This window comes from Abramis brama (genome assembly GCF_963993115.1).
Source record: "Abramis brama genome assembly, chromosome: 4".
Taxonomy (NCBI): domain Eukaryota; kingdom Metazoa; phylum Chordata; class Actinopteri; order Cypriniformes; family Leuciscidae; genus Abramis; species Abramis brama.
In genome coordinates this window covers 8,808,907-8,819,162 of record NC_139966.1, presented here as the reverse complement: position 1 = coordinate 8,819,162, position 10,256 = coordinate 8,808,907, and the positions used below count along the sequence as shown (strand labels likewise).

The window sequence follows — 10,256 nt, the reverse complement described above, 5'->3', positions numbered from 1 at the left end:
GAAAATATTTTTCTGAATTGGCTGGAAAAGAACACCCTCAATTTACATTATTTAAACTTTTAACAAGTCAATCGTTTACTTAAATGATGTTAAAATAATACGATTTAACCACAAAGAAACAAAAACTGTTTTATAAAGTACTTACACTTGAAAACTGCCGCGTCTCCGCTTTCCGCCATTTTCAAATATAACGACAACAACTCCTCCCCCGTGGCATCATGGGATAGTAAAGTGTCCATCGTATGCGCACTTCGGAATCTCGCCGGATGTAGTTGGTCATCCAGGTACTTCTCGCCTACTGTTTTTCGAATTCTATGATTTCGGACATACTACTCTGCTCGCGTACTGTTTTTCGCATACTATATAGTAGGGAAGTATTCGATTTCGGACGCATCTTATGTATTTGAAATAACAATCTTTTATAGCATTGTTTTTACTGTCACCTTTGATCAATTCAATAAAATAATTTTAATTTGACACGTGTGTGAGACACTGCAAAGGACGTGAGTGCAGAAGTCAAATATGTCTTTCTAGCACGTTTTCTCACAAAATCAGTGGAAAAGAAGTGCAGTGGAATGAAAAATGTTCTGTGTGAAAAGTTCCATATAAAATTACAAGGTGAAGTCTGTGAATAAGGGCAATCACTACTAAATTGAACACACCATACAGATTGCTACTGCTGAAGAAGAACTTTTTTATTTTAAAGCATTTAAATATATATATATATTTTTATGGTGACAATTAGAAAAACATTTTGCCTCAAGAATCATTATTAACAATAGATTTCCCCTACCCTTACTAAAAAAAAGCTGCTATGATGGTGTCTGTTACAGGAGATTCTGTTTTCATTGCTAAAACATGGATGCTGACAATGGAGGGCAGAGTCATCATGGAGCAACAAGAGCTAACAGATTTTCAATCTGCATTAGCCATCTTGTTTGGCTGCTACTATGTATTCAATGTGCAGTGCCAGGAAGAGGCAATGAATACGCTGGAGTTCATTCAGAGGTATTCATAAATTAATTCAAAACCATTATGATATTGACCAACAATGATGAAGATTGCTGCTGCATCTGGCGAGAGCCAACACTTACAATTTAAACATTTTTAAATTGCTAAAATGTGTTAAAAAAAAAAAAGAATGAATCTGCGGCTTTGAATATTTTATGAAAGCCAATAATTCAATGATTCATAATCATTCATAATTAGAGCCATTTGCTTCCTTATTGAATGAATGAATGCCTCACTCATAAAGACTGTGACTCGTCGCCACCTACTGGCGGTTTTAATTTAATAATATTAAATTAACCCTCTGGGGTCTGAGCTGTTTTCTGGGCCCTGGAGGTGTTCTGACATGCTCTGACATTTGTGGTTATTTCTGTTACTTGTGACATTTTCATGGCTAAAGTCTAATTACACTGTATTCAGCACAAACTCTGCTACAATAATATATCAGCAGCATGTATGTAAAAGTTTGTAGTTTTGAGATAATGACATTTATGCGTGGTTTGTGAAAATACAAAAATAAATTCTCACTGAAATAAGGTCATGAAACCCCTACTGATTATTTCTTCACAAGACTTTTGAAAATTGTATGACGTAGCCTAGAATATTTGCTCTAAAACTATGTGAGAATCACCCTGACTGCTCATTCAGAGAAGACAATATATTGATTTAAAAAATTTACGACGTGTTTTGTGTTAGAAAGCAATATGCGAAGGGGCGGATCATCTCATTAATATGAAAGCTTTCCACACCTGAGAAAGACAAAGAACCTCCCTAATGGCCCTATTAGGAGCTTATCAGGGCCCATCATTCTGACCACCCTTGCACAAAGAATGAGGAGATTTAAAAAAGAATGGCTTTTAAAATTGTTTGGATTTATTTACAACACAACATAATCCAAAGATACACAACAAAAAAGCACTTATTGAAGAAAGAGACCTTTGTGCCATTCCTAAAAACATTGTACATACCTTTCATTTTCTAAGGTGTTTGATTTTCACTTTACCATGTTCATGTACAGAGACATGTACTGTGAATGTTGAAGTCAGCAGGACTCAGTGGCATCTGGGCCCTGAAAAAAAAAAAAAAAAAAAAAAAAAAGTGAACATACTGATATCAAGAGAAAGGCCTGCACGATTTTGGGAATACATTTTAGATTTTTCTTGTTAAAATTGCTTTTTAAAATTCACAGAATACACACACTCACATAAATGTTTCCAACAATATATTATATAATGAACACCAGTTTTGTTGTGCCTTGTAGGTATAGGCTATGCGCAGTGCTGCATAAAATAATAACAATAGCAGCCTATATATATTTTCAAAAAGATTTCAGTAACAACTAAGCTAGAGAAAAATATATTGATTATCATGTTACTTCAAATGTTTCCATTCGTTATGATGATATGAAATGAGATAATAGAAAAAACATGAAGCCGTTTGGAGCGTTTTGCTTTTCCAAAATATGATACATTCAAACGCGATCGCGATCCAAAATATGATACATTCAAACGCGATCGCGATCAAAAATATGATACATTAAAACGCGATCGCGATCAAAAATATGATACATTCAAACGCGATCGCGCTCAAATATAAAACATTATGGTTAGGCCTACCATATCTACGTTTGAGCAGATATCCACAAACACAGTAACAGTAAACACGGGTCTAAATATTAAAATATTCACCATATATCTAGCAACAGTTCAACTGCAATGTGAAATTTATGCAACAATAGCAACCCAGATAGCAAACTGACTCCAGACCGGATCCGCCGCGGAGGTACCACAAGGTCCGGAACGGATCCGCAAAACGGGTCCGGAATGGAGTCCACTTGCACAGCGCAACGAATCCGGAACGGATAAGGATTGCGGATCCAGACCAGATCCGCGGCAGACCCTACCCGTATCCGCGGATAAAGCAGCTTATCCGCCGCGGATCCGATCTGGACCCGTTTATCAAGCAGCGTATCCGCCACGGATCCGATCTGGACCCGTTTATGAAGCAGCGTATCCGCCGCGGATCCGATCTGGACCCGTTAATTTCGGTCAGGAAACCTTTCAGATCCCACTTATCTGGCCAAAACTATAGCTACAGATATATTTAAAATCTAATGGTGGACGAACATTAGATAGACTGGATTGCTCTATAAAAGCTTGAATAGTTATTAATGTATCTGCCTTTATTAATATGAATAAAACATGAAATCATTAAACATTAATAATTGTTAGCCAGTAACAATAAAAAAATAGGCTATTACAGACTATACATGTATTTACTAATTTTTTTTAATAGTTTTATTCATGTATACATTGAATAGACATAACAGAAAAAATGAAATCAACCATTAATTGTACCAAGAACATCATTTTATTTAGTGAACATTACACTAAAATGATCAAGTATTTCTTTCATTACTGTTGGGTCAAGGTTTGCTGACAGGGGGGACGGCTCCTTGAGCTTCCCCTATCTGATGCCAGGTTGAACCACCGGATTACATGTTTTGTAATGTCGTCATCGGTGGCGGCACGGGAGACATGGCTCTTTCTCACAGCACCTGTAATACATAAGCAGATTTTCATTACATGTCATGAAATCACATTGAAGCTACCAGGTTGTTGTTTTTTAGAGGATAGACATAATCCTTTTTTTAAACTTAAAATAATGTTTCCAAAATCATTTCAGTGTTCATCAAGTCGTAACAGGGTGAAAGGCACTTCTGCCTCCGCTTTGCGGTCCTTTATCTGCTATATCCACGCTATGTAAGTTTGCCAGATCGGGTGGCGTTTCTGTAGTTCTAATGAGACATAAGAAAACTACAAATTTGACTTGCTTTACGTCAAGCATTACAATAGTCATTATTTAGTTTTTCTTCGTTTCTGATGTCGCAATACATCATATAAAATCATGCATCATACTCTACCTTGTCTCTGGACATCGTTCATTCCAAAGCCGGTGCTAGATAAACAGCGAGCGTGCGTGTGACGGTAGGATACAGTGGGCTAAATTATTTACGACAGTGGTAATGGACAATTCCGCTTCCAACCTGTAGGGTGATCGCAGAGGAAAAGTTTCTTGGTGTTGCTTTAAAACAAAAGTGTACAATCTGACATTTTTAGGTACACTGTAACTTTTGGTGCACTAGCGGTTAATGAACCGTATGGATCTTGAAGTAGAACATTACGATACTTCACAACGGTTGGCATCCTGCTATAATAACACTTATTATAGGTGTATCGCAGTAGTAAAAATAAAAATAATAATAATAATAATGCGTTACATTTATATAGCGCTTTTCTAGGTACTCAAAGTGCTTTCACATATGGAAGGGGGAATCTCCTCAACCACCACCAATGTGCAGCTCCACCTGGATGATGCGACGGCAGCCATATTGTGCCAGAACGCCCACCACACACCAGCTTACTGGTGGAGAGGAGATGAATTCATGATGTACTTGCTCCTTACATACATTTTTTAAATTTTAAACAAAAAAAGTGACAGTGTACCTTCAAGGGATAAGTTTGACTTTTTTTTAGCCAGACAATACTTTATACATTTACTTACACAGGAGTAACTTCTTTGACTTCATCTGGTTGAATGATTTTTTCCCATTCATGCCCTTCCAGTTGATCCTCCACCCAACATCGTCATGGAACATGCGGGAAAGGATGTTCCATGTGACTCGTTTCGTGTCATGGCCCCCAATAGTTGCCAGGGAGGAAATCTAAACTGTAACAAATATCTGTTATTTATTATAGGCATAAGAATAAGACTTTCTGATTGGCTGGAAGACCATTCAAAACATTTATAAAATGACTGATAAAAATATTTTTCTTAAAACATTCAAAATAATTAACTATAACAAAATCCCAAGGTCATTTTAAGGCTTTTAAGGCATTTATTATGGCTTTTAAATATTCCCTTTCATGCAATGTGTAAAATACATAGCTGTTTGTGAAATGTAAACGTTCTACAAATAATCATAAATAAAGTTATTTTCTCCCAATAGAAAGAATCGACTCTGAACAAAATTAGGAAATATCAACATACTTTAACAGTAAAATACTATGTAATGTAAACTAGTGATCGACCGATAAATCGGGCTAAATCAAGTTGGAAAAGTATTAAATCTTACTTTACTCAGATTACTCGGATAGATGAAACCGTAGATCAGACTGGTAGCACTTGAACAAACTGTAAGCTGAAACAGAACACACACACACACACACACACACACACACACACACACACACACAGTCTCTTAATATGATATTAAATAATTATCTGAAACAACATTACATGGGGAGGTGGTTGAAAATATATTTGTCATGATGTAAACCAAAATGAACTGAACCTAACCAAACCAGTGTACACTGTTAAATGCTGTAGTGGGGACCAGTGTCAGTATTTGACAAAATATCTGGCTAAAACAAGTTGGAAAAGTATTAAATCTTACTTTACTCAGATTATTCGGATAGATGAAACCGTAGATCAGACTGGTAGCACTTGAACGAACTGTAAGCTGAAACAGAACACACACACACACACACACACACACACACACAGTCTCTTAATATGATATTAAATAATTATCTGAAACAACATTACATGGGGAGGTGGTTGAAAATATATTTGTCATGATGTAAACCAAAATGAACTGAACCTAACCAAACCAGTGTACACTGTTAAATGCTGTAATGGGGACCAGTGTCAGTATTTGACAAAATATCTGGCTAAAACAAGTTGGAAAAGTATTAAATCTTACTTTACTCAGATTACTCGGATAGATGAAACCGTAGATCAGACTGGTAGCACTTGAGCAAACTGTAAGCTGAAACAGAACACACACACACACACACACACACACACACACACAGTCTCTTAATATGATATTAAATAATTATCTGAAACAACATTACATGGGGAGGTGGTTGAAAACCAAAATGAACTGAACCTAACCAAACCAGTGTACACTGTTAAATGCTGTAGTGGGGACCAGTGTCAGTATTTGACAAAATATCTGGCTAAAACAAGTTGGAAAAGTATTAAATCTTACTTTACTCAGATTATTCGGATAGATGAAACCGTAGATCAGACTGGTAGCACTTGAACGAACTGTAAGCTGAAACAGATGCACAGTGTTAAATACTGTAGTGGGGACCAGTGTAAAAAAAAATCTGTTTGAATGTCCGCTGCAATATCTTGTCCTTTTAACAGTAAAGGGGTTTTTCCGTGCCCATGTCAGTTGCGTTTTCCTTCTCGGTGATCACAAGTTTGATTCCTTTCAATGTAAAAGTCTTCTCTACTGACTGACTCACTCATAAAGACGGTCTTTGCCGCCATCTATTGGCGAAATAATGTATGTAACTTTTGTTGCTGTAGTCAGGGACTATTTTTTCCAGCGGAAGGAAGGCTTTTAGTGATTCATAAAAGTTGCATAGATACATGTTTTTCGGCTTTAATTAGTTGTATTGTGTGGTAACCGTTTTATAAAAGCAATAAGGTACTCGAGACAAGTGCTGTATCGTGAATAAGTCACGGCTGAAGGGGTTGCAGGCACTCCACGAAGGCGCGAACCCTTCAGCCATGACTTATTCACGATACAGCATAGCCTCTCGTACATACATATTACATGGGGTGGTGGAACTGTCAAAATTAAACAAAAATCGACATAAACTATAACTTTATACTAGACATTCCGTGAAAAAGGTAACTTGTTGTTAGGTAACGTAACGTTAACGTTAGGCCTAACATGATAATTTCTCGCCTGACTTACTGGAAAGGGGAGAAAATATGCTCAGGGTTTGATAAAAATACAGACAGCTAACGTTAAATCATATTAAATCACCTCACCTGCCAGAGAGAAATAAATCCATCCAAAAAAAAGCTTTTTACTCAGTTATTAATTACCAAAAAATGTTTTACTCAAATCTCCGCCAAATCTAATGACCATTTGCTAACTATAAGTTAACGTTATGGTTTGACACAATCATTTCAGAAATAAAATCATCGGTATGTTGTACCGTATGAACGGTAATGTTACATGTTAAGTAACTGTACAAATAAAGCATATTTGAACTATTCTTACCGTGTTCCGTGTTTGTCGACTCGACCTGCCATTGAAGGTTTTTCACAGTGCGGGATTCAGTGATAATGGCGACAGTTGAAATGGGCGCGTTTGGTCAGCGGGTCCGCCCAGCGTCTGTAGCGAGCCCGCGAGTTGACAGTGCGCTGTCAGGAGGCGGGGCATATTCTGTGCGCATGACCGAATTGAGTCTAAAAGAGCAGCGGACCCAGAGCGGACCTAGCGGCTTGAGGGCGGATCCGCCCCGGAGTCTATTGCTATCTGGGAAACTAATATGTAAGAATTTCTTACCTTATCTTTCTTGTCTTCAAATATCGTTCTTCTTCTTCTGATGTAAATCCAATGTAAGCTCAGGCACGTCTTTCAAACTCGACGAAAAGTGAAGTGAAGTGTTTTGTTGTTGAGGTAATGAGGGCGATCGCGTTCCATGTGGAGATTTGCATGTGAATATCTTTTGCGCGAGTGGGCGTGGTAAATTAAAAAATAATTAGGAAGCGTTTGAGAAGCTGGACATCTTGTTGGTTTTATACAAATTACTTAAACAGAGAATATTTGTTTTCAGTTTGAATCCGATCATTTAAAAGTACACACTTAAATGTTTATAAAGGTATATGGCTCATAAATGTGTGACAAGTATTCGCTGAGTTTTGTTTCAGTTTATAGACGTGCTCAAGAAAAAAAAGTTCACCGCGACAGAGAGGCAGAACGCACACCCTGTTTATTTTCTTTATTTTACAAAAGCACACTGTTTTGATTTGATTGGAAGTGGACACATACAAAAGTAGAAATACCACAGATTCTTTTTTTATATTTCTTTTTTCTGTATGACCATAAATGACGGAGAAATTTAAGTTTATAGTGCTACAATGTGGAGAAAATGCAGCAAAACGCGCCGTCGCGTTTGTCGACCTCAGAGGGTTAAAACCGCCAGTAGGTGGCGACGAGTCAAATACATATTTAAAGCGGGGCTCAGTAACTTCGGGATTTCTTCGCTGTATTCTCGCTTTTTGCTCGCAGGTTTCTCTCTAGAGCTCCCCCCACAGCTTCGGAATAGATATTTGACAACACTGTTGTAAAAACTCGTAGGCGATTCTCGGACACCAGCAACGACATCAAAGCAGATGGGACATTCTTTAAAAACGTCTTCTTCATTCGGGTTCGGACAGCGTGAGGGAGCGCAATAATGACAGCATTTTAGCAGATTTCTTTTGGCCGTAAAGCAATTGTTTACATCGCGAGACCTGATATCACGCGAGACTTCCTGACGCGGCGGCCGCCCGGCCCGCCGGCTCAAAGTTGCAAGTGCGAATTTTACGCTCACGGGCACCAGGGGGGTGCGAAACGACCACCATTCAACCCGAAATAAGTAATGTAACCATTCCAATGACTCCGAAGCTGTTCAGTTAAGGTAAAAAAGTTACTTAGTTCACCTTTAAAGCATCACTTCGTTTTTACCATCATTGCATATTTCTCTATTGAATTTTTTTTGTTGTTTATTTAAAGCATTATTTATTTTATAAAGGTATTTGTAAATGTAAAAAAAAGCTAATATTAGGAGCAAATATTGTCCCTTACTGAAAAAGGTGTGACTGCAGAGAGGGGTTACGCAGATGGATGTTAAAAGCCTCAGGGGGTACAACTCTAAAAATTTTGAGAACCAGTGTTCTAGACACAACACATCCCAGCATAAACATTCCCAATAAATTATCTAAATTCACAAACCACTGTTAAATTGAACAGAAAAGCAAGAATAGGCTACTGGATGTTTGATTTGGCATGGCAGAAAGCACACAAAGAGCTGTCCCTTTATAATCACTAAAAAAGTGTCCCTCGTTTTAATTGCAACCTCACAAAGTTCCATTAAAATCTGTCTAATTTGTTTATAATCTGTCTACAATGTACAATTAATTATTTATTTATATAGTACATATTGCTTATAAGTCCCCATTTGTATAGGTAGAGATCGTTCAGAAAGTCCCCACTTGTATAGGTAGAGATCGTTCAGAGTTGAGATTCCATCTTGGCATGTTTAAGGTTTTTTTGTTGTTGTTGTTGCATATTTGAAGTTATATTATGAAAAAAGACCTTAAAAGAAAATTGTGTATTTCATTTTTGTTTCTTCAAAATGACCAGATGCAGCAAGTCACCTCAAAAGTTTTGAATTTGATCTTCAAGAAAGGTCCACTGTTGGATGGTAACGAGCGACATACAGTATGTTTGGTTGCATTTAAACTGAGCAATATTTCAAACACTGAATATCTCTGTACATCAACATCCAAGAGACAAAGGAAACAGAAAAATAAGGACATATCTATTGATTTTATTAGAGTAGAAATTATGTTTTAATTAATAGGCCACAACAGAGAATGAATTTCTTAAAGCAATAACTTTCCTGTAATGTCCACAACATAACGCTTCTGATGTCTGATAGTGATTTCATCGAAAGTGTTATGATATTCTGTATTATTTGTTGGTATGGAACTGCTACTGAGGTACAGAAGAAATTATTAAGAAAATTAGTAACAAGTAAATTGTTAGGGACTGCATAACCAAGCATAGAAAGTATCTATGAAGAGAGAGCGTTAAATAAGAAAAATAATATTATGAATGATAAGAGGATATTCTCGCCTCTGCTTTTGAAATGTTGCCGTCGGGCCGTCTGTATTTTTTACCCCGTTGTAGATTTAAATGGTCTTTCCTAAAAAAATTCAATTTTTTTAATTTTGATAACTGATGGGTTATATATATATATATATATATATATATATATATATATATATCGTTACATAATGAAGACAGACTTCACTGCCAGTTCACTTCACTGTTCACACACACACACACAGTTCCATTGCAGGCTATAGAGTCCCCACTTGTATAGGTAGAGATCGTTCTGAGTTTCAGGTCCCCACTTGGCATGTTAAAAAAAATAAAATAAAAAACTTTTTGAAGTTATATTATGAAAAAAGAGCTTAAAAGAAAATTTTGTATGTCATTTTTGTTTCTTCAAAATAGCTAGAAACACTAGTCCCCTCTTGGCCAGTGTAGAGCGATAGTCCCCTGTTAGTAATATAGACGTGTGTGTGTGTGTGTGTGTGTGTGTGTGTGTGTGTGTGTGTGTGTGTGTGTGTGTGTGTGTGTGTGTGTGTGTGTGTGTGTGTGTGTG

The 10,256-nt window shown here is 37.0% G+C and overlaps 1 long non-coding RNA gene across 1 annotated transcript; it reads right to left on the bottom strand.

Moving 5' to 3' along the window:
- Positions 1-3,371: 3,371 nt before the first annotated feature.
- Positions 3,372-6,509, bottom strand: LOC311081886. Its single transcript, XR_014606042.1, has 5 exons — positions 6,065-6,509; positions 5,774-5,839; positions 5,465-5,530; positions 4,573-4,732; positions 3,372-3,565 (listed from the first exon to the last, which is right to left on the bottom strand). It is a non-coding gene; the product is annotated as an uncharacterized lncRNA (long non-coding RNA).
- Positions 6,510-10,256: the final 3,747 nt, after the last annotated feature.